The sequence below is a fragment of the Macaca thibetana genome, chromosome 17, assembly GCF_024542745.1.
Source record: "Macaca thibetana thibetana isolate TM-01 chromosome 17, ASM2454274v1, whole genome shotgun sequence".
NCBI lineage: Eukaryota > Metazoa > Chordata > Mammalia > Primates > Cercopithecidae > Macaca > Macaca thibetana.
The window spans coordinates 10,552,571-10,570,891 of record NC_065594.1 but is presented as its reverse complement, the minus strand read 5'-3'; the positions used below and the strand labels follow the sequence as shown (position 1 = coordinate 10,570,891).

The 18,321-nt window shown below is 38.2% G+C and overlaps 2 protein-coding genes across 3 annotated transcripts in view; one reads left to right on the top strand and one right to left on the bottom strand.

Moving 5' to 3' along the window:
• HMGB1 (high mobility group box 1) overlaps positions 1 to 18,321 on the top strand; it is a 979,364-nt gene that overhangs the window by 11,060 nt on the left and 949,983 nt on the right. Inside the window, exon 1 of one of the 2 annotated variants that reach the window (XM_050766933.1) lies at positions 14,864 to 14,873. The exons of the other annotated variant lie outside the window; for it this stretch is intronic. The gene's annotated coding sequence lies outside the window, so the exon portion shown is untranslated. Of the gene's footprint in view, positions 1 to 14,863; positions 14,874 to 18,321 lie in introns of those variants that run through there. 2 annotated transcript variants of the gene reach the window in all.
• The window catches only part of B3GLCT (beta 3-glucosyltransferase), a 389,525-nt gene that overhangs the window by 141,149 nt on the left and 230,055 nt on the right, over positions 1 to 18,321 (bottom strand). The window lies entirely within an intron of this gene.

Here is an 18,321-nt window from a genome sequence, read left to right as displayed (position 1 = left end):
CTATTGCCTGTACCAGGGAGTTTCACTCCCAACACTCCACATATCCCATGCCACTGACAAACCCGATTGGATTTTGCACAACTGTTTTTCAGAATAGCTCAAACCTCTGAAAAGCCAGGATTCAATTTTTGTGGCATTTGATAAAGCAAACTAAATGAAACACCATTAATAAATACTAATAAAATAAATTATTCTCTGCAGATCCCTTTAGCAGACACTATTAGTGGCACACCAATATATCCTTAGCCATTTACCATTTCCATGCATGCCAGGCCAACTTTCAATTGCCCTTTATTCTCCCACCCCAGAAGTGGTAGATGCCTCCTGCAGTTACTATTTTTACATTACCTTTTTAGTCCTCTAATATCTGTTTAATCAATTCTCCATATTAAATTATTTTTCTTAAGATAACTGGTGCCATCTCTGTTTTCCTGAGTGGACCTTGATTGATACAGCATTAAAACTGTGAATCAAAAAAATTCAAGTCATTTAAAAGACAGACTTTTATCTTCATGGTTAAAAGGAATTAGGAAGGATGTATCATTGTCTCTCACAAATGCACATTTTTTAAAAAAATCATTTTTAAAAATCTTATAAAGTATATTGAACTCAGAAATCAGACTCCTTGAATAAAATATTTCATTTTTACTAGTTGGTCAACCATGGATATATCAACTAGCCCTTCTGGGCTCTGAAGTCCTCATGGGAATATACGGACCCCTACCTCCCATACTGCTAGGATTATAAGCATGAGCCACAGCACCCAGCCAGTCTTTCTACTCTCTGAAATAATCTATACAGTCACGGTGTTTTCTCCATATTACAGAGGTCCTCAAGAAAAAGTTGTATAACCATATGGCTAGGACTGTCTAGAGAAAATCCAGACAGTACAGCCACCCTAAAACTGAGATTCTATAATCCCATAAGTCTAACCCCACATCCTTTCACATCTCCACATAGGTGTCTCTTTATTTTCCTTCTTTCTGACTCTTTCTAAGCTCTTTAAGGTCTATCCTATGGCACTTTTTACTAAGAAGTGGAAGAGCTTCTCTAAGCTAGAAGGGCTTCTGAAATGTATTCAAGCATGCTTTGATTTCTTCTTAAAATTCTGTAGCATGAGTCTTTGTCTAAGTCTTCTCTAAAGAGGAAGATATTTAAGTTAGTCCTTTCAGTTGTGTGACATGCTAAAACTGGACTTTGCAGAACTTCTCAATGAAGTATAAAACTTTCCTTAGTTTTCCCTATATGTAGGCAGGTTCATATGTTGACGTCTTAGGTGTATTTATTCCATTATATTATTATGTAGCTTTCATTCAAAGCTTTGAAATAAATTAAACTTTGCTGACACTACTTGATATGGTTTGCTCTGTGTCCCCACCCCAATCTCATCTTGAATTGTACTCCCATAATTCTCACGTGTTGTGGGAAGGACCTGGTGGGAGATAATTGAATCATGGGGGTACTTTCTCCCATACTGTTCTTGTGGTAGTGAATAAGTCTCACAAGATCTGATAGTTTTATAAGAGGAAACCCCTTTTGCTTGACTTTCATTCTCTCTTGCTGCCACCAGGTAAGAAGTGCCTGTTGCCTTCTGCCATGGTTGTGAGGCCTCCCCAGCCATGTGGAACTGTGAGTCCATTAAACCTTTTTCTTCCCAGTCTTGGGTATGTCTTTATCAGCAGCGTGAAAACGGACTAATATAGTAAATTGGTATCAGTAGAGTGGGGTACTGTTGAAAAGATACCTGAAAATGTGGAAGTGACTTTGGAACTCGGGAACAGGCAGAAGTTGGAACAGTTTAGAGGGCTCAGAAGACGGGAAAATGTGGGAAAGTTTGGAACTCCACAGAGACTTGTTGAATGGCTTTGACAAAAATGCTGATAATGATATGGACAGTGAAATCCAAGCTGAGGTGTCTCAGAGATGAGGAACTTGTTGGGAACTGGAGCAAAGGTGACTCGCTGTTTTAGCAAAGCGGCTGATGGCACTTTGCCTCTGCCCTGGAGATTTGTGGAACTTTTAAGTGGAGAGAGATGATTTAGGACATCTGGCGGAAGAAATTTCTAAGCAGCAAAGCATTCAAGAGAGGACTTGGGTGCTGTTAAAGGCATTCAGTTTTTTGTTTTGTTTTGTTTTGTTTTTTGAGATGCAGTATTGCTCTGTCACCTAGGGTGGAATGAAGTGGTGTGATCTCGGCTCCCTGCAACCTCCACCTCCCAGGTTCACATGATTCTCCTGCCTCAACCTCCCAAGCAGCTGGGACTATAGGTGTAGTCTCCACATCTGGCTAATTTTTTATTTTTAGTAGAGACAGGGTTTCACCATGTTGCTCAGGTTGGTCTCGAACTCCTGACCTGAGGTGATCTGCCCACCTCAGCCTCCCAAAGTGCTGGGATTACAGGTGCCCAGCCTGCATTCAGTTTTAATGGGAAAACAGAGCATAAAAAATTCAGAAAATTTGCAGCCTGACAATGTGATAGAAAATAAAATTCCATTTTCTGAGGAGAAATTTAAGCCAGCTGCAGAAATCTGCGTAAGTAACAAGCAGCCAAAAGTTAATCACCAAGACAATGGGGAAAATTTCTCCACAGTATGTCAGAGAGCTTGTGGCAGCCCCTCCCATCACAAACCCAGAGGCCTAGGAGGAACAAATGGTTTTGTGGGCCGGGCCTAGGGTCCCTCTGCTGTGTGCAGTCTAGGGACTTTGTGCTCTGCATCCCAGTTGCTCCAGCCATGGCAAAAAGGGGTCAAGGTACAGCTCAGGCCATGGCTTCAGAGAGTGCAAACCCCAAGCCTTGGCAGCTTGCATATGGTGTTGAGCCTGCAGGTACACAGAAGTCAAGAATTGAAGTTTGGGAGCCTTCACCTAGATTTCAGAGGATGTATGGAAACACCTGGATGTTTAGGCAGAAGTTTACTGCAGGGATGGGGTGCTCATAGAAAACCTCTGCTAGGGCAGTGCAGAAGGGAAATGTGGGGTGGGCACCCCCACACAGAGTCCCCGCTGGGGTGCTGCCTAGTGGAGCTGTGGGAAGAGGGCACCATCCTCCAGACCCCATAATGGTAGCCACCAACAGCTTGCACCATATGCTTGGAAAAGCCTCAGACACTCAATGCCAGCCATAAAAGCAGCCAGGAGTGGGGGCTGTACCCTGAAAAACCACAAGATTGGAGCTGCCCAAGACCATGCATCAGCATGACCTGGATGTGAGACACCGAGTCAGAGGAGATCATTCTTGAGTTCTAATATTTGACTGCCCTGCTGGATTTTGAACTTGCCAGGGGCCTGTAGCCCCTTTGTTTTGGCCAATGTCTTCCATTTGGAATGGCTGTATTTACCTAATTCCTATGCCCCCCTTGTACCTAGGAGGTAACTAACTTACTTTTGATTTTACAGGCTCATAGGCAGAAGAGACTTGCCTTGTCTCAAATGAGACTTTGGACTGTGGACTTTTGAGTTAATGCTGACTTGAGTTAAGACTTTGGGGGACTATTGAGAAGGCATGATTTGGTTTTGAAATGTGAGGACATGAGATTTGGAAGGGGCCAGGGGCAGAATGATATGGTCTGCTTCTGTGTCTCCACCCAAATCTCATCTTGACATGTACTCCCATAATTCCCATGTGTTGTGGGAGGGATCTGGTGGGAGATGATTGAATCATAGGGGCGGTTTCTCCCATACTGTTCTCCTGGTAGTGAATAAGTCCATGAGATCTGATGGTTTTATGAGGGGAAACCCTTTTTGCTTGACTTTCATTCTGTCTTACTGCTGCCAAGTAAGAAGTGCCTCTCACCTTCCACCATGGTTGTGAGGCCTCTCCAGCCATGTGGAACTGTGAGTCCATTAAACTTATTTTTCTTCCCAGTCTCGGGTATGTCTTTATCAGCAGTGTGAAAACTGACTAATACACTACTAATAATAGAAATTTTGGAATTCCCAAAGTCTGTGAGCAATCACTTAATTCCCAGAGTTTTTGAAGATCACTTGAGAAACGAATGCTTTTGAGACACCACATGTTTTGTATAAAATGTAATCACAAAACTTTGGAATTTCTGCTTGCTTTTCTTTTTTTCTAGCTGAAAGAAGTTAAATGACTCACCCTTATGAAAACATAAAACTTTAAAATTTTACAAATATTTTGGTGATCTCACCCCCCTTACCCTGTAATTCTGCAGTCCTCCCACACTGTGATGCTGAGCTTAGCCATGTGACTTGTTTTCACTAATGAGACAGTAGCAAACTCAATGCAAGCAGAAGCGTATAAAGGTGCCTTCACGTGTCTCCTTGCTCTCTTGGACACCTTATCCTCCTGTGAGCACAAGCTTAAGCTACCTTAGTAGGAAATGAGAGGCTGTGGAGAACAGGTAAGGTGCCCTAGCTAGCAGTCACACAACTTTCAGAATCAGAGTCACTTAGCTGACCTCAGGTTGACCACCAATGCATGAGGGAGCCCAACAAAAACTCGAAGAATCATCCAATTGAGTCCAGCCTAAACTGTCGTTCTACAGAATCATCAACTAAACATAGTTATTATATGAAACCAGTAAGTTTGGAGTGGTTTGTTATGCAGAAATTGCTCACTGGTACACCACACAATAAGCATTCACCTCCTTCTTTTAGGAAAGCAGAAGAAAAATCATGGTGTCAATAAAGGGGTGCTGTGGTTCAAAAAAATCACAGAGGCTAACTCCTTTTGAAAGACATTTAACAAAGGAGGTGAAAAATCTTAGAAAACATTTCAGATTTTTTCATTTATCAAGTTAAAATAATTAGTCATAAGTAAAGAATCATCCACAATTAAAAGAACATGGAAAACACAATTTTTATAATACTAGTTTAAGACATGAATAACAGATTTGATACTGAAAAAAATTAACTTTGAATGAGAAAGTGTACTTCGGGAAATAGAGTAAAAGTAGAAAAAGATAGAAAAGGAAGCTCAATTTAAGATATCCAAATGACAGATCATAAGACTCCCAAAGATAACAAATTCGAAATTTAGAAACAACAACCCCCCAAAATAGAAGGATGCTTTCCTGATCTAAATAAATAAAACGTAAATCTAAAAATTGAGACTGTACTTCATGTTATGAGAAAAACAATTTCAAAAAAGACATTCTGCTTGAATGTTGGGAGATTAAAAGACTCTCAAAGCAATTAGAAGAAAATGCTCAGGCTACCCACAAGGAGAAATACATCGCGTTGGTCCCAAAGTGCTTCTCAAAATCAATTAATGCTAGAAGACAATGGTGTGACACCCAAAGCTCCCAGTAGAAAAAAAAAAAAAACATGACTGAACTTTATACATAAAGACCAAAGAATGTCACGAGTAGATGTTCAACGGCAGAAAAAAACAAATTTAAAGAACAATGAAAGAGCTTGAGAATGAAAAAAGTGACTAGAAAGGATTAGCAGAGAAATTTGAAACCAGGTAGAGATACAGAGGTAGATATAGCAGTTGTTTTAAATACTCACATAATTGATTTCACATAACTTGTTTTAAATTTGAAGGGGTTACCTACATTTTAAAGTTAGTAGGGTGTTTATTATGTCAGATAATAAAGATCAGTAAGGGCGAACGGGGAAGAAAAGGGAAGTTATTTGCTACAAAAGGTATTCAATTATATTTATATTATAAATATGTACATATATATGTATATATATAAGAGGAAATTGGCTCATGCAATATGGAGGCTGAGGAGTCCCAAGATGTGCGGTTGGGGAGTGGTAAAACCACGGAGCTGATGCTGTGAATGCCAGTGAGTCTGAAAGCATGAAAAGCAGGCAGAATTATCAGTTTCTGGTGTTATCTTGAGCAGCTGAACCAGCTCTGGGCTACTCGCCCCTTGATTTTTATAAAGTGAAAAAAATAATGCCTTCTTTGTAGTAGAGATTTCTATTTATGTTGAATGCAATGCAAATTGATATTCTACAACAATTACATTTATGTACTATTGATGTAAGGAAAGACATACAGAACTACTGGGTAGAAGGAGAATCCAGAAATGTAAGTTGTTATATAACCTAATATAATAATAAGCAAAGTGTGATAAATTACTCAGAGGTAGATGAATTACATAAATTATTTCCTGTAAGTAAAAACAGAGCTTTCCATAACACACATTAAATTCCAGGTGGATCAATATTTATAAAAAATATAAAACTATAAACAAAAATGTATTTTTCAAGCAGATGCATTTTATTATTTTAATATTAAATATATTTAAAATATATTTTTAAAATTTTAATCTAACTTCAAAATGGAGAAAGAACTTTCCAAGTTTAAAATCATTGAAAGAAATCCTAATGAAAACAATGGATTCATTTGATTTCACGGATATAGATAAATATTTTGTACACACACACAAACATAAATTTAAAAGTCAATCAAGATATTAGGAAAATATTTACCTCAAATGTGATAAACAAAGGCTACTTTCCTTAGCATATGAATATTTACATATTAGAAACAAAAATGACAAGGAAAAATGAGCAGATGGCATTTCCAGGGCAATTCATGGGAGAAAAAAATGCAAATGGCCGGGTCAGGCGTGGTGGCTCACACCTGTAATCCCAGCACTTTGGAAGGCTGAGGCAGGTGGATCACTTGAGGTCAGGAGTTTGAGACCAGCCTGGTCAACATGGTAAAGCCCCGTCTCTACTAAAAATACAAAAAATTAACTGGGTGTGGTGGCACACACCTGTGGTCCCAGCTACTTGGGAGGCTGAGACAGGAGAATTGCTTGAACCTGGGAGGTGGAGGTTGCAGTGAGCTGAGATCATGCCACTGCACTCCAGCCTGGGTGATAGAGTGAGACTGTCTCAAAAAAAAAAAAAAAAAAAAAAAATGCAAATGGCCAATAAGTATAAAACATATTCAATCTCACTAATAATCAAAGACATTTAAGATGAAACAAAATATTGATCTCAATATTTTGAGTTTAGCTTATCAAAGAATGTATCATAAGAAAATAATCATAAATAGGAATCATAATGTATGTACATATATGTTCATCAGATTGCTACCTGAGCTGAGTTATTTACATTGGGTTCGTATAAGCAGTTGCATTTAACATAAACTTGAATCACAATTATTGCTTCTAATGATTTAAAATTATTCTAGATGCATACTTCAAACAAAAATTATTTTGTGTGCAGAAGATTGCCTGTCATGCACTTGGTTGGTCACACACTAGGCAATGGCATTAAATGCTGTAGAAATTGATCTCAGTCTTAGAATTTTCAAAGCTAGGAGAGGTGGCATGACCAGTTCAAGAGTAGTGAAGGACTATTACTCAGGCCTCAAATCTATTTTCAGAAGCTCCGGCTGATGACCAAGAGAAAGTAGGTATTGCAGATAAGAAAAACTTGGAATAAGTTTAACCAAATAGGAAATGCAGCAAAACCCTGACTTTTTTCAGTGTATGTCAAAATTATATTTTCATTTCTATAACAAATGAAGAAGTGATGATCACAGGCCTAGATTATAAAAAGCATCACATCACTCTAATGCTGGTAATAGCTATTGAAGGCTCAAAGCCATTTATGACATTAACTGGACTAAATAAAATAGAAGATTTAAAATAATGTATTATGTGTTATATTTTAAAAACTTGTTTTCAGTAAAATGTTATTAAGTTAATAATGTATCTTAAAATTGAAAGCTTCCAAGATCAAGGCAATATGGTACATGTACACATAGGTTCCTGGCAGCATATAAGACAAAACACTAAATATAGTTACCCCTGGATTATGGAATTATGACTACTTTGGGTTGTCTTTTTACTACTTTTTTGTCTTTGTCAGTTTTCCATAATGAGCTTTATCCTTTTATAAAACCAGGATCAGGAAAAATATTTTTACAGTGATTGAATGTCCTCTTTCACTTAGCCTGAGTGTAGAAAAAGTCCCCATTGACATGCAGTGTAGTTTTGGACCCTATTTATTTTTCAAGGTTGAGTCTACCTCTAAAAGGATGGGAAACCTAACTGTTTTTCCTACTGTTACAGTCAACAATGAATACTTCACCACCGGTTACCAAAATGTGTGGGGAGTTCTCCCCACCAGCAACCAATCAGTTCTGCAGTGGACACCAGCTAGGTATCGTCTAACTCAACTCACTTCTGTCACTATCTACCTGGAGATAGCATCAGATACCAAGTAGTAGATTGTCACGTATACTCCTGACTGACCAGTTATAAATTGAGAGTTCTCACGATGGACCCCCTCCTTGGGCTTGATTAATTTGCTAGAGTGGCTCACGGAACTCAGGGAAATACTTTACTTTCATGTACCATTTGTTATAAAGGACACTACAAAAGATACGGATGACCAGCTGGATGAAGAAATACACAGGTAGTTGACATGGAGCTTCCATGTCCTCCCTGGCACACAACCCTCCAGAAACCACCACGTGTTCAGCTCTCTGGAAGGTCCCAGAAGCCAGTCCCTTTTAGGTTTTGATGGAGGCTTCATTACACAGGCATTACTGACTCTACTTCATTGGCCATTGGTGATCCACTTTACCTTCAGCCCTTCTCCCCTCCCTGGAGACTAGGGGCTGGAGCTTGATAAAAGAAAAACTTCAGCTGAATTAAATTTAAAGGAGTTTAATTGTGCAATGAACAACTGGTGAACTGGTTCATTTCTAGTTCGGCGCTGTTATGAATAAGGCTGCAATAAACATTTCCAAGTTAGCCTACTTGCTGCTGTTGAATTTCTAATGTTCTCAATGTAACAACTGCTTTCATTCAGCTCTAAAGGATTCTTTGTCTTCAAAAGATGTGATAAAAGTGTTCAAAATAGCTTAGCATTGGCCTTAATTTTTAAATGCAGCTACTATAAATTTCAAAAGTAAGACTTAGTGACTATTACCAGTGGAAAATGTATCCATAGAAAAGAGTATTATTTATTCAATAAGCATTATCAATAACAATCTGATGGGAAGTCTTCATGGTAGATTATGTTATATATATTATATATTTATATTTGTGTATATTATATATTTATATATTATATATTTATAATTAAATTATATATTATATATAAAACATACCATGACTTCCCTTCAGATTGTTTTTGATAATGCTTGAGTATATACATATATAATATACACAAATATAAATGTATATTATATATACATAAATCTGGTCTTTATCTTGCTCTTTATCCATCATTGTAGGACTAAAAGCATTCTGTGTATCATCTCTATAAATATAGGAAGCTGTAGATAAAGGTGCAAATAGCTAATATAGTAGCTAACAGTATCAAATTAGCAACAGTATGTATAATAGGAGAAAATTTGCCAGAGAGTTTGTAGAGGTGATTCCAGAATCAGGGAAAAACTGAAACTTAATCAGTAGTTCCCCAATTAGACCATACATTGAAATCGCACAGCAGGAGATATAACCAGAAGGAAATAGAGGAATGTGATGAAAATAATGTTTTTTAAAATTAGAAATTACTATGCCCCTTTATGATCATGAGTAATATGATTCTGTGGATTAAGGTGGGGCTAAGAATTAACAATTTTAAGATGTATCTCTGGAAATTCTGACACATTTGTTTGGATGAGAATTTAAGACCTAATTTAGAATAAGGATTGGATGAGCTCCAAAACCTTTCTGAGCTGAAGATACTATATTCCTACTAATAGTTTAAATGCCTTCTGATATCCTTGAACTATGCTGAAGCCAGATGCCTTCTTAGCAATGCCAAAAGGAATTTACAATGATGTGATAATACTTCTCTCAAAAGACAAGGGAAACATCATAAAGAGCATAGGTAAGGATGGGCAGGACCAGAGGAGATGCAAGGATAGAGGAATTAAGACCAAGAAGGGATGATGACAAAATAATTCCCAGGAGTGCGGCTTCTGATTTTATAAATTCTCAAAGTTTCTACATACTTAAAATGTGAATGAATTTTCTGTCATTATCTGAAAAATGGACTGGCATTTCTCTTGTGTTAAATGGATGTAAATGGAGTGAAGTATAGATTCTGCACCAGCAGTTTAAGCTATAAAAATATAATTGCTCCCAAATTGAGATGTATTATCAATTTCTAGTTTAATATTGGTTCAGAATTAAAGGGCATTAATCAGCATGTTTGGCACAGGTAGAAGTGTAGAGCAATAGCAATAGGTTTTTAAATTTAGAGAATCAAAACATTAGTTATAATTTTTTAAATTACCCACTATAGGATGGGTTTTGTGCTACGTATTTTACTTAGTCTCTATTCTTTATATTCAGTCCTGCAAATTAGGTGTGGAGTATGCTATCTCAATAGACAGAGACATGTACTAGAAAGAAACCTGGGAATAGGATTTTAGTCCTAGCTGTGCCACTAATTGGGTGATCTCTGTCTTGTAACTACTTAACTCTCTCAAATTAAGGTCTGCAAAATGAAGAGTAACTTTGAGTTTAACAGTGTGTTAGTGAGGATCCCCTGTACTACACAGCTGTAACAAACAGTCCCATTAACTCAGTGCCTTACACAGTAACAGGTTTTCAGCATGCAAAGTCCACTGTAGGCCTGGCTGACTTTCCAGACCAGATTTCCTCCATGCGGTGATTCAGTCAGCTAAGCAGCTTAGAGCCCCAGGTTTCACCATTTCACAGGAGGAAGAGAGACCCCAACAATCTCCAAGGCTTTTCAGTGTCTTAAAAGTGGCACCTCATGTCTTCTCAATTTGTCATTGAGCAGAACAAGACATAGGACCCCATCTGGCTGGAAAATAAAGACTCCTATATGTCTAAGAAGGAAAAAGTGGGTTTTGGAAAGCACTAGCAGGGTCCACCATAAATCGTCCCTTCTCCTTAAGTGCATGAGTACATACAGCCTTCAGGATACTTGGTTAAGACAGGTTGGATTCAACGTTTTTTGTAAATGGGTAGGGAAAAATAACCTCAATAATTACCCAGGCTCTTGCTATTGATCACCTCCAATGAGGGTTTATTTTGTGTATTATTATTATGACAACAAGCAACCTTTAGATATTATGATGAGACACTAAAAATCTTAATAATAATAATAATGGCAACATTTATGGGAGCTTGTGTCGTCCAGGCATTGGGACTTAAGTGCTTTAATGAACTAAACTACTTCAGTCTCACAGCTCTATGACATAGGTATTTTTGTAATCCTCATTTCACAGCTTCAAAACAAAAATAAAAGAAAACATTTTTTTAAAGCTTAGGTTAAATAATTTATCCATATTTAAATCATTAGTAAATGCCAGAGCCTAACTCAAACTATCTATGCCTGACCTTGAAGCTCAAGTTCATAACCAAGTCATATTTCACTTCGTTTTGTTAACAAATAAGGAAGCTGAAGCTCAGAGAAATGCATGCTCTGAGTAGTGTCATCTTGAGGGCTGAAGTATCAACTTCATCTTGAAGGCTGTGAACTACAATGCATGTATCCTCTGGAGCTGGAATATTTACTCTGCATTTCTTCTATGGCTCAGTTGCTTATAATAAAACAAGGTGACTCTGAGAATAGCCCCAAATGCAGAAGTTTTTCTGTTACATACACTTACACTCAACACCTTGGCCATGCCTCTTAGACCTACAGTCTTTCCCGGGTTTCTTTTCTTTGGGTTTATTTTCCTTGGCCATGTCTATTGTGTCGAAGGACATTCAGAGTCCATTCAAGGGCACATCACTTTTGACTACAGCACAGAAGAATCTTGGAGTACAAATTTCCTATTTAAAAAAAAATTTTAAAAACTCTTCTCCTGTTCAAGTCATTTCTCCTTGAGGAGCAATTGTATCACCAGCCAGTAAACGTTGGTTGAAATAAATGAACTATTAAATCAGAATTCAGTTGAATGCATTAATAAAGAACTTCTTTTGTGTCAGGAGTGAGACGTTGTTAAAAAGGTATTGTATGTACCTTCCATTACTCAAGAACAGCTGCAGGTAAACAAAACAGAGGGCGAGAGACTTAAATTACTATTTAAGCAATTTAGGATTGGATGAGCACTAAGGCCCTTCAGAGCCCATCCAATTGCCATAAGAGTTGTGCTCTAAGAAGAGACAGTCCCTTTTGTTTCTGTCCTTTAGAACATCTTTTGTTTCAATAAAATCTCATGTTTCCCTTTGCTTAAGAACCTAAAAATGTTCCTAGGGTCTCTTGAATACCATATCAGAGTAAGATTTATAAGATAAACTAAATTATATTTAAAACTGTAAGGATATCTGTTTCTCGCTTTTCCTTCCTTTCTCTTTCCTCCTCCTCCTTTTACTACTCCTCCTTCTTTTCTTTCTATTTATCTTTCTCCTTCCACCTTTCTTCCTGAAATGTATGCTTATCCTTATATTAACTACTAAATGAAGTATGGGAGTTACCCATCTTGGGTGATAGATGGGGAAAATCCAACACAGTAACACAAAATATGAATAACATGTAAAATTCATTGTATCTAGAATATTTCTGAAGGGTAAAATAGCTTCCAGCAGTGACTTGAAGGCTAATGTTAGATGTTAATTTTAACCAGGCCCTCTATGTTTAAACACTTGGAAAAGAAGGAAAATTAAAAATAAAAATAGGAGAATAAAAAAAAAGAAAATACGAAAAGAAAAAATCTAAACAGAAAGAGGAAACAGGATGTAAGAAGCAATGGAAAGCATGATCAATTTATGGGTAACTATAAATAAACTCTAAGAATAATTATAAAAATGACAAATACCTGTTATAAGCAAGATGGGATTAAAATACAGAGCATCAGTAATGTGAGAAAATATCTAAGTTTAAATGGTCAGAGATCCTTATATTGCTAAGGAGAAGGCAGAGATGTTGATTAACTGAGACTATGTCAAGTAAGTGGGAATCACTAAAAGACTAGAAGTAAAATATGGTGGAAATTAAAAAGAAAGAAGAAAACTCCATCAGTTCAACAGAAGTCAAAGAGGAGGAAAAGAAGCACAGTAAATAGAAAGAACAAAATAAGACTGATAAAATAAATCCATGTATCCTGACAATCACTTTGTTATTTAATGAAACTCCTTGTAGAAGACGAAGACTCTCCAATTAGATTATTTTCAATAAAGCAATTTGCTGTTTATAAAAATTATACTGAAGATATAATGACAAAAAAAAAGATTGAAAGCAATGGATTAACCACGGTGACTTCAATATACAAGTTTGCATCTTTTTCCTACAGCACCACTTTTAAACAAGAGAGAACTTTAAAAAGTTGTAGACAGGAAAAAAGATGACAGCAATAAAATTTTGCTGACTGTAAGACAGATGAATATTAATTGGTCTTACAGATTGGAAAATTTTGAAACCTAACACAGCATTGGAGAAATCCTAGTGAAGGCCAGAAGCAAACGGAGTCGTTTTGCAGAACCCCTGATACAGAGGAAGTAGAAGTGATACAGGAGTTACAAAGAAATTATTTAGGCAGTTAGTGAGGGTAAGAGAGTCTTCGGTAAGGCTTTCCTTTTAACAAAAAGCAGCCCCCAAATCATTTCTTTTCTAACAAAGGGCAGCCTGTAAAATCAGGCTGCAGACATAAATAAGCAAATTGGAAGCTTGCATAGGTAAATGTCAGCAGTTCTGTCAATAGGAAAAGGCTACCTGGGGGCCAGGCATGTTCAACATGGAGGTTCCCTCTTCCCTTTTCTTTGACATCGTAGGTGCAGTAAAAAAGCAGGCAACATGGCGCCAGTCAGGTAGAGACCCCATCTGCATAATAAAATATTAGGGTGGGAGATGGCTAGCCTCTTCACCGCTATGTAAATGACACACCTGGTCCAACCAATCCTCCGGGCCCTATGTAAATCAGACACTGCCTCTTCAAGCTCATCTATAAAAACCCGTGCATTATCACCTCAGAACCAAAGACCCACTCGGCAGCCCCTTTCTCTCTGCAGGAGAGAGAGCTATTCTCTTTCTTTCTTCCATTAAACCTCTGGCCTTAAACTCACTTCTTGTGTGTCTGCGTCCTCGATTTCCTTGGCATGAGATGATGAACCTCAGGTATTTACCCCAGACAACGACACCACTTCAGAAGCACCAGTCACCTCTGAAAGTGGGCACGGAAGAAGCTAAAAACACAGAATTGATGGAAAATCTGTAACAGAAGCAGTTAAACCCGTAGATCCCTCCTCACTCCCCCTCAGCTAGGTAACTACCCTGCCCCAGCCCAGCAGGAGGCTGGAGGAGACTGCATCCGAGGTGCACTAGTTCTGGGGACCCTTACATACAAAAAGGGAGACCCTTAGCTCCCTCACTCCCAGCCCCACTGCCAGGCAGAAAATTAAAGAGTGACTTTCCGGTGAAATTTGCCAAGAAAAGAGATCTACTAACAACTGATACTTCAGACACTGGACCCAAGCTTCCCCAAGGGAGACTTTCAGCCTGTCACTCTCAATGAGCCCTACCCATAACAAGGAACTTCTAATCAGTGTTTTAGAGTGATAGTCTTGAAATCGAATGGATGACTAACAGCACCAGACATTCGTAAAACACCATTAATATGGAAGACAGAGACCAAACAGAACAAATTGGAAGGAAGGAAGCCAGGAATGGTGGCTCACATCCATAATCCCAACACTTTGGAAGGCTGAGGTGGGAGGATTGCTTGAGACCAAGGGTCTGCGGCCAGCCTGGACAACATAGCAAGACTCAGTGTCCACCAAAAAAAAAAAAATCAGCCAGTGCTGGTGGTGCGTGCCTGTAGTCCCAGATACTGGGGAGGCTGAGGCATGAGGATCAGTTGAGCCCAGGAGTTCAATGCTATAGTGAGCTATGATTGTGTCCCTGCACTCCAGCCTGGGCAACAGAACAAGACCCTGGAAAAAGGAGAGGACGGGAGGGGAGGGGGTAGGGGAGAGGAGGGGAGGGGGCAGGGGAGACGAGGGGGTGGAGGGGAGGGGAGATCTTTGAGGAAACATATGATGTAAATAAAAAAAAGAAGAAACTTTGACAAGAGATCTTGGACATCTATGTAATAGTTTCCTAGGGCTGCAATAACGAATTACCACAAACTGGGAGGCTTAAAGCAACCAAAGTTTATTTTCTCATAGTGTTGGAAGCTAGAATTGGAATATGAAGGTGTCAGCCAGGCCATGCTCCCTCTGACACTCTGAGCAGAACCTTCCCTACCTCTTCCTTGCTCCTGGTGGTGGCTGTCAGTCTTTGGCATTTATTAGCTTGAGGCTGCATCCCTCCAATCTCTGCCTCTGACATTACGTGTTGCTTTCCCTGTCTTCTTCCTATAAGGACACCAGTCAGATTGGATTAGACCCCACCCTATTACCCGATCTTAACTCTATTCTATCTACAAAGACCCTGTTCCCAAATAAAGTCACCTTCTGAGTCACTGGGGGTAAGGACTTCAACATACCTTTTTAGGGGACATAATGCAACTCATAACAATGTATGACAGCAGGGAAAAGTCAGTAGAAGATTTGAATTACAAAGATTTTCTGGAAAGAAAATCTCCCAGAAAGTGGAACAAAGGGCAAAGAGATGAAAATTAGGAGAAAAAATAGAATAAATTTAGAGGACAAGTCCAGACCATCTAAAATTTAAATAGTAGGAGTTTCAAGGAGAAAAAAAAATGCAGAAGGGAATTACTAAAAGAATAATTCACTGAATGACCCACCCACAAAATAAAACACAGTTGAGGACTGTTATAGTATAGGTGATCAATACATAATCCTGAGGGGGGTAAAACAGGTAATATACAAGGATTGTCACAAAGAATGGCATAGGAATTCTCAAAGGTGACATTGGAATCTAAAAGACAAAACAAACCTTAGAATTTTGAAGGAAACTGATTTCGAAAGTAATGTACTCAACCAATCTCTCAGGTCAGTCAGGTATTAACATATTGTAAAGACAGCTCAGACATGGTAGGCCTCAAAGAGTCTCTCCCATAGACCATTTTCCAGCCTTCAGCCATGTTCTGGAGGTTGTAAATCAATGCAAGAATGAAGGGATTTCCCAGATGAGAACCCCAGAAAAGAGATGTACAAGAAGTGCAAAGAACAATGTGTATATATCAGTGCAAGAGAATTGAGGACTCAAGTATGGGTCTCTCTAAGAAAATGAATCTGAGGATTATACTATATGTTTGGCTGTTTGGAGAAGACAGTTAAACTTGCGGTAGAGAGTCTAGGATCAATTCATGATGATATTTAGTCACCTGAGCAGACAACAATGAGGCAATGATTGACCCAAGCAAAAGAAAATTGTCCCATGTAAAAAGAAATATATCATAGTGCACTACTTGGTTCCACTGAGAGTAATTTTTACATATTGATAATAAGGCTAACAGTTAAACTGATTTCATTTGGTCAGTCATAAGATAATTTACTGAACACTTACATCAAGTAACACTTACATCAGATTAGCATCAGGTATCCATCTAGGCACCAAGCATACATCCATGAGACAACTAACTTAACTAATGAGGTGAATATAGTTTTACTACCAAAATCAAAAAAGATAGTAAAAACAGGTAATATACAAGGATTGTCACAGAGAATGGCATAGGAATTCTCAGTGGCGACATTGCCATCTAAAAGGAAATCCTATCAGCTGTTTTTAAAATATATGCTGGATCTAACCAATTTCCACAAGCTTCCCTGTTATCGCTGTTGGGGGAGACAGCCGGCTGTGGGCTCTGAGCCTTCCTGCACACTGCTGCATGTGCCACACTGCAAGGATTATCCTTTCCTTAAATGTGAGTGGCTTCTATAGCTGGTAAAGAAGGCAATTAATACATGGAGGCAACCGTAGCTTGATTACCGTGTGACTTCTTGCCCCCCTGGAGACATGGACTAACTTGTTTGCTATTTGCTACAAAGGGTTCTGGACCCTAAACCCTGGTTCCTCTACTGCTGTGCAACCCTCTGCAGGCCGAGCATCTATCTAGGCTCTTTATGGGACTTGAGGACAAGGTAAACTGGCACAATTATGCTGCTGCTGTTTTCTGTGCTGTGAGTAAGTAACGGTCTTAAGGCTTGTTGTCTGCTTTCCTGGAGTACTCATGGAGCTGTGGCACCCTTCTTGCTTGCCATTCTCTATTAAGTTGAGGTTCTGTATACATCACTGGTAAAAAGGTAAAAATTAGGGAGTGGCTTTGGAAAATGGTTTGACAGTTTCTTAACATGTTCAACATAAACTTTCCATATGACCCAGCAATTTTACTCCTAGATATCTACTTAAAACAAATGAAAACTTAAGTCCACTCAACATAAATTGTTCATACAGCATTATTCATAACAGCCAAACACTGAAAACAACTCAAATACCTGTCAACTGATGAATGAATAAACAAAAGGTAGTATATTCACACAATGGAATACTATTAAGCGATAAAAAGGAATCAGCTACTCATACTTGCCACAACATGGATTAATCTCAAAAACATGCTAGTGAAAGAAACCTGGTGCAAAAGACTGCAATACAAATCTGTACAGATAGAAACTGATTAGTTGTTGTCTGAGGATGAACGTGGGAATGGAAATTGACTGTGCTTCTTGAGGTGATGAACATATTATGCAACTAGATTGTAGTGGTGGCTGAACAACTCTAAACTTACCAAAGATCTTTGAATTGCACACTTAAATAGGGTGAATGTTATAGTATATAAATTGTACCACAGTAAAGTTGTTTAAAGAATATATTCCATTCATTAAACAAGAAAAGGATACTATAAAATAGAAACCATAAAAATAAAAAGTAACTCTTGAAAAGTAAACATGATTTTGAAGTATCTTTAAATGTAATAGAAGTTTGGAAGGTTAAAGTGAAGGAAATCTCCTAGAATACGAAACTGAAATACTGAGGCATGAAAGATAAGAGAACCTAATCCAGGTATTTTAAGAGAAAACAGAGATCCAAGAAGAAGTAATGAAACATTTAAAAACCCTCTAAATATATTGCCATGAAATTTCAAAATGCTAAGGGAAAGGAGAGGGCCCTAAAACTTCCACACTGAAAAACACAGCAAATGAGACTCGGCCAGAATTTAATGTCTCATCAATAACACTAAATGGACACAGGCATCAGGGCATTGGACCATGGAGAATGAAATGAAATCCTAGCACTTTATTTTACTTTGCAACAAACAAAATGCAAATCGCTATTCTTATGTAAGTACTATTTATTGCTTTTCAACTTTTAGAGAAGGTAGTTACAAAGCGGAATATAAACATCATCAGATGCCTTGATATTTCAGTTCTGAGGAAAAGTGATTTTAAACCTAGACTACTATGCCCACCCAATTTTTCAATGAGAGTTAAGACAAACATAAGCATTTTTAGAAAAGAGCTCAGAGTATGCCCACCATACATTTTTCC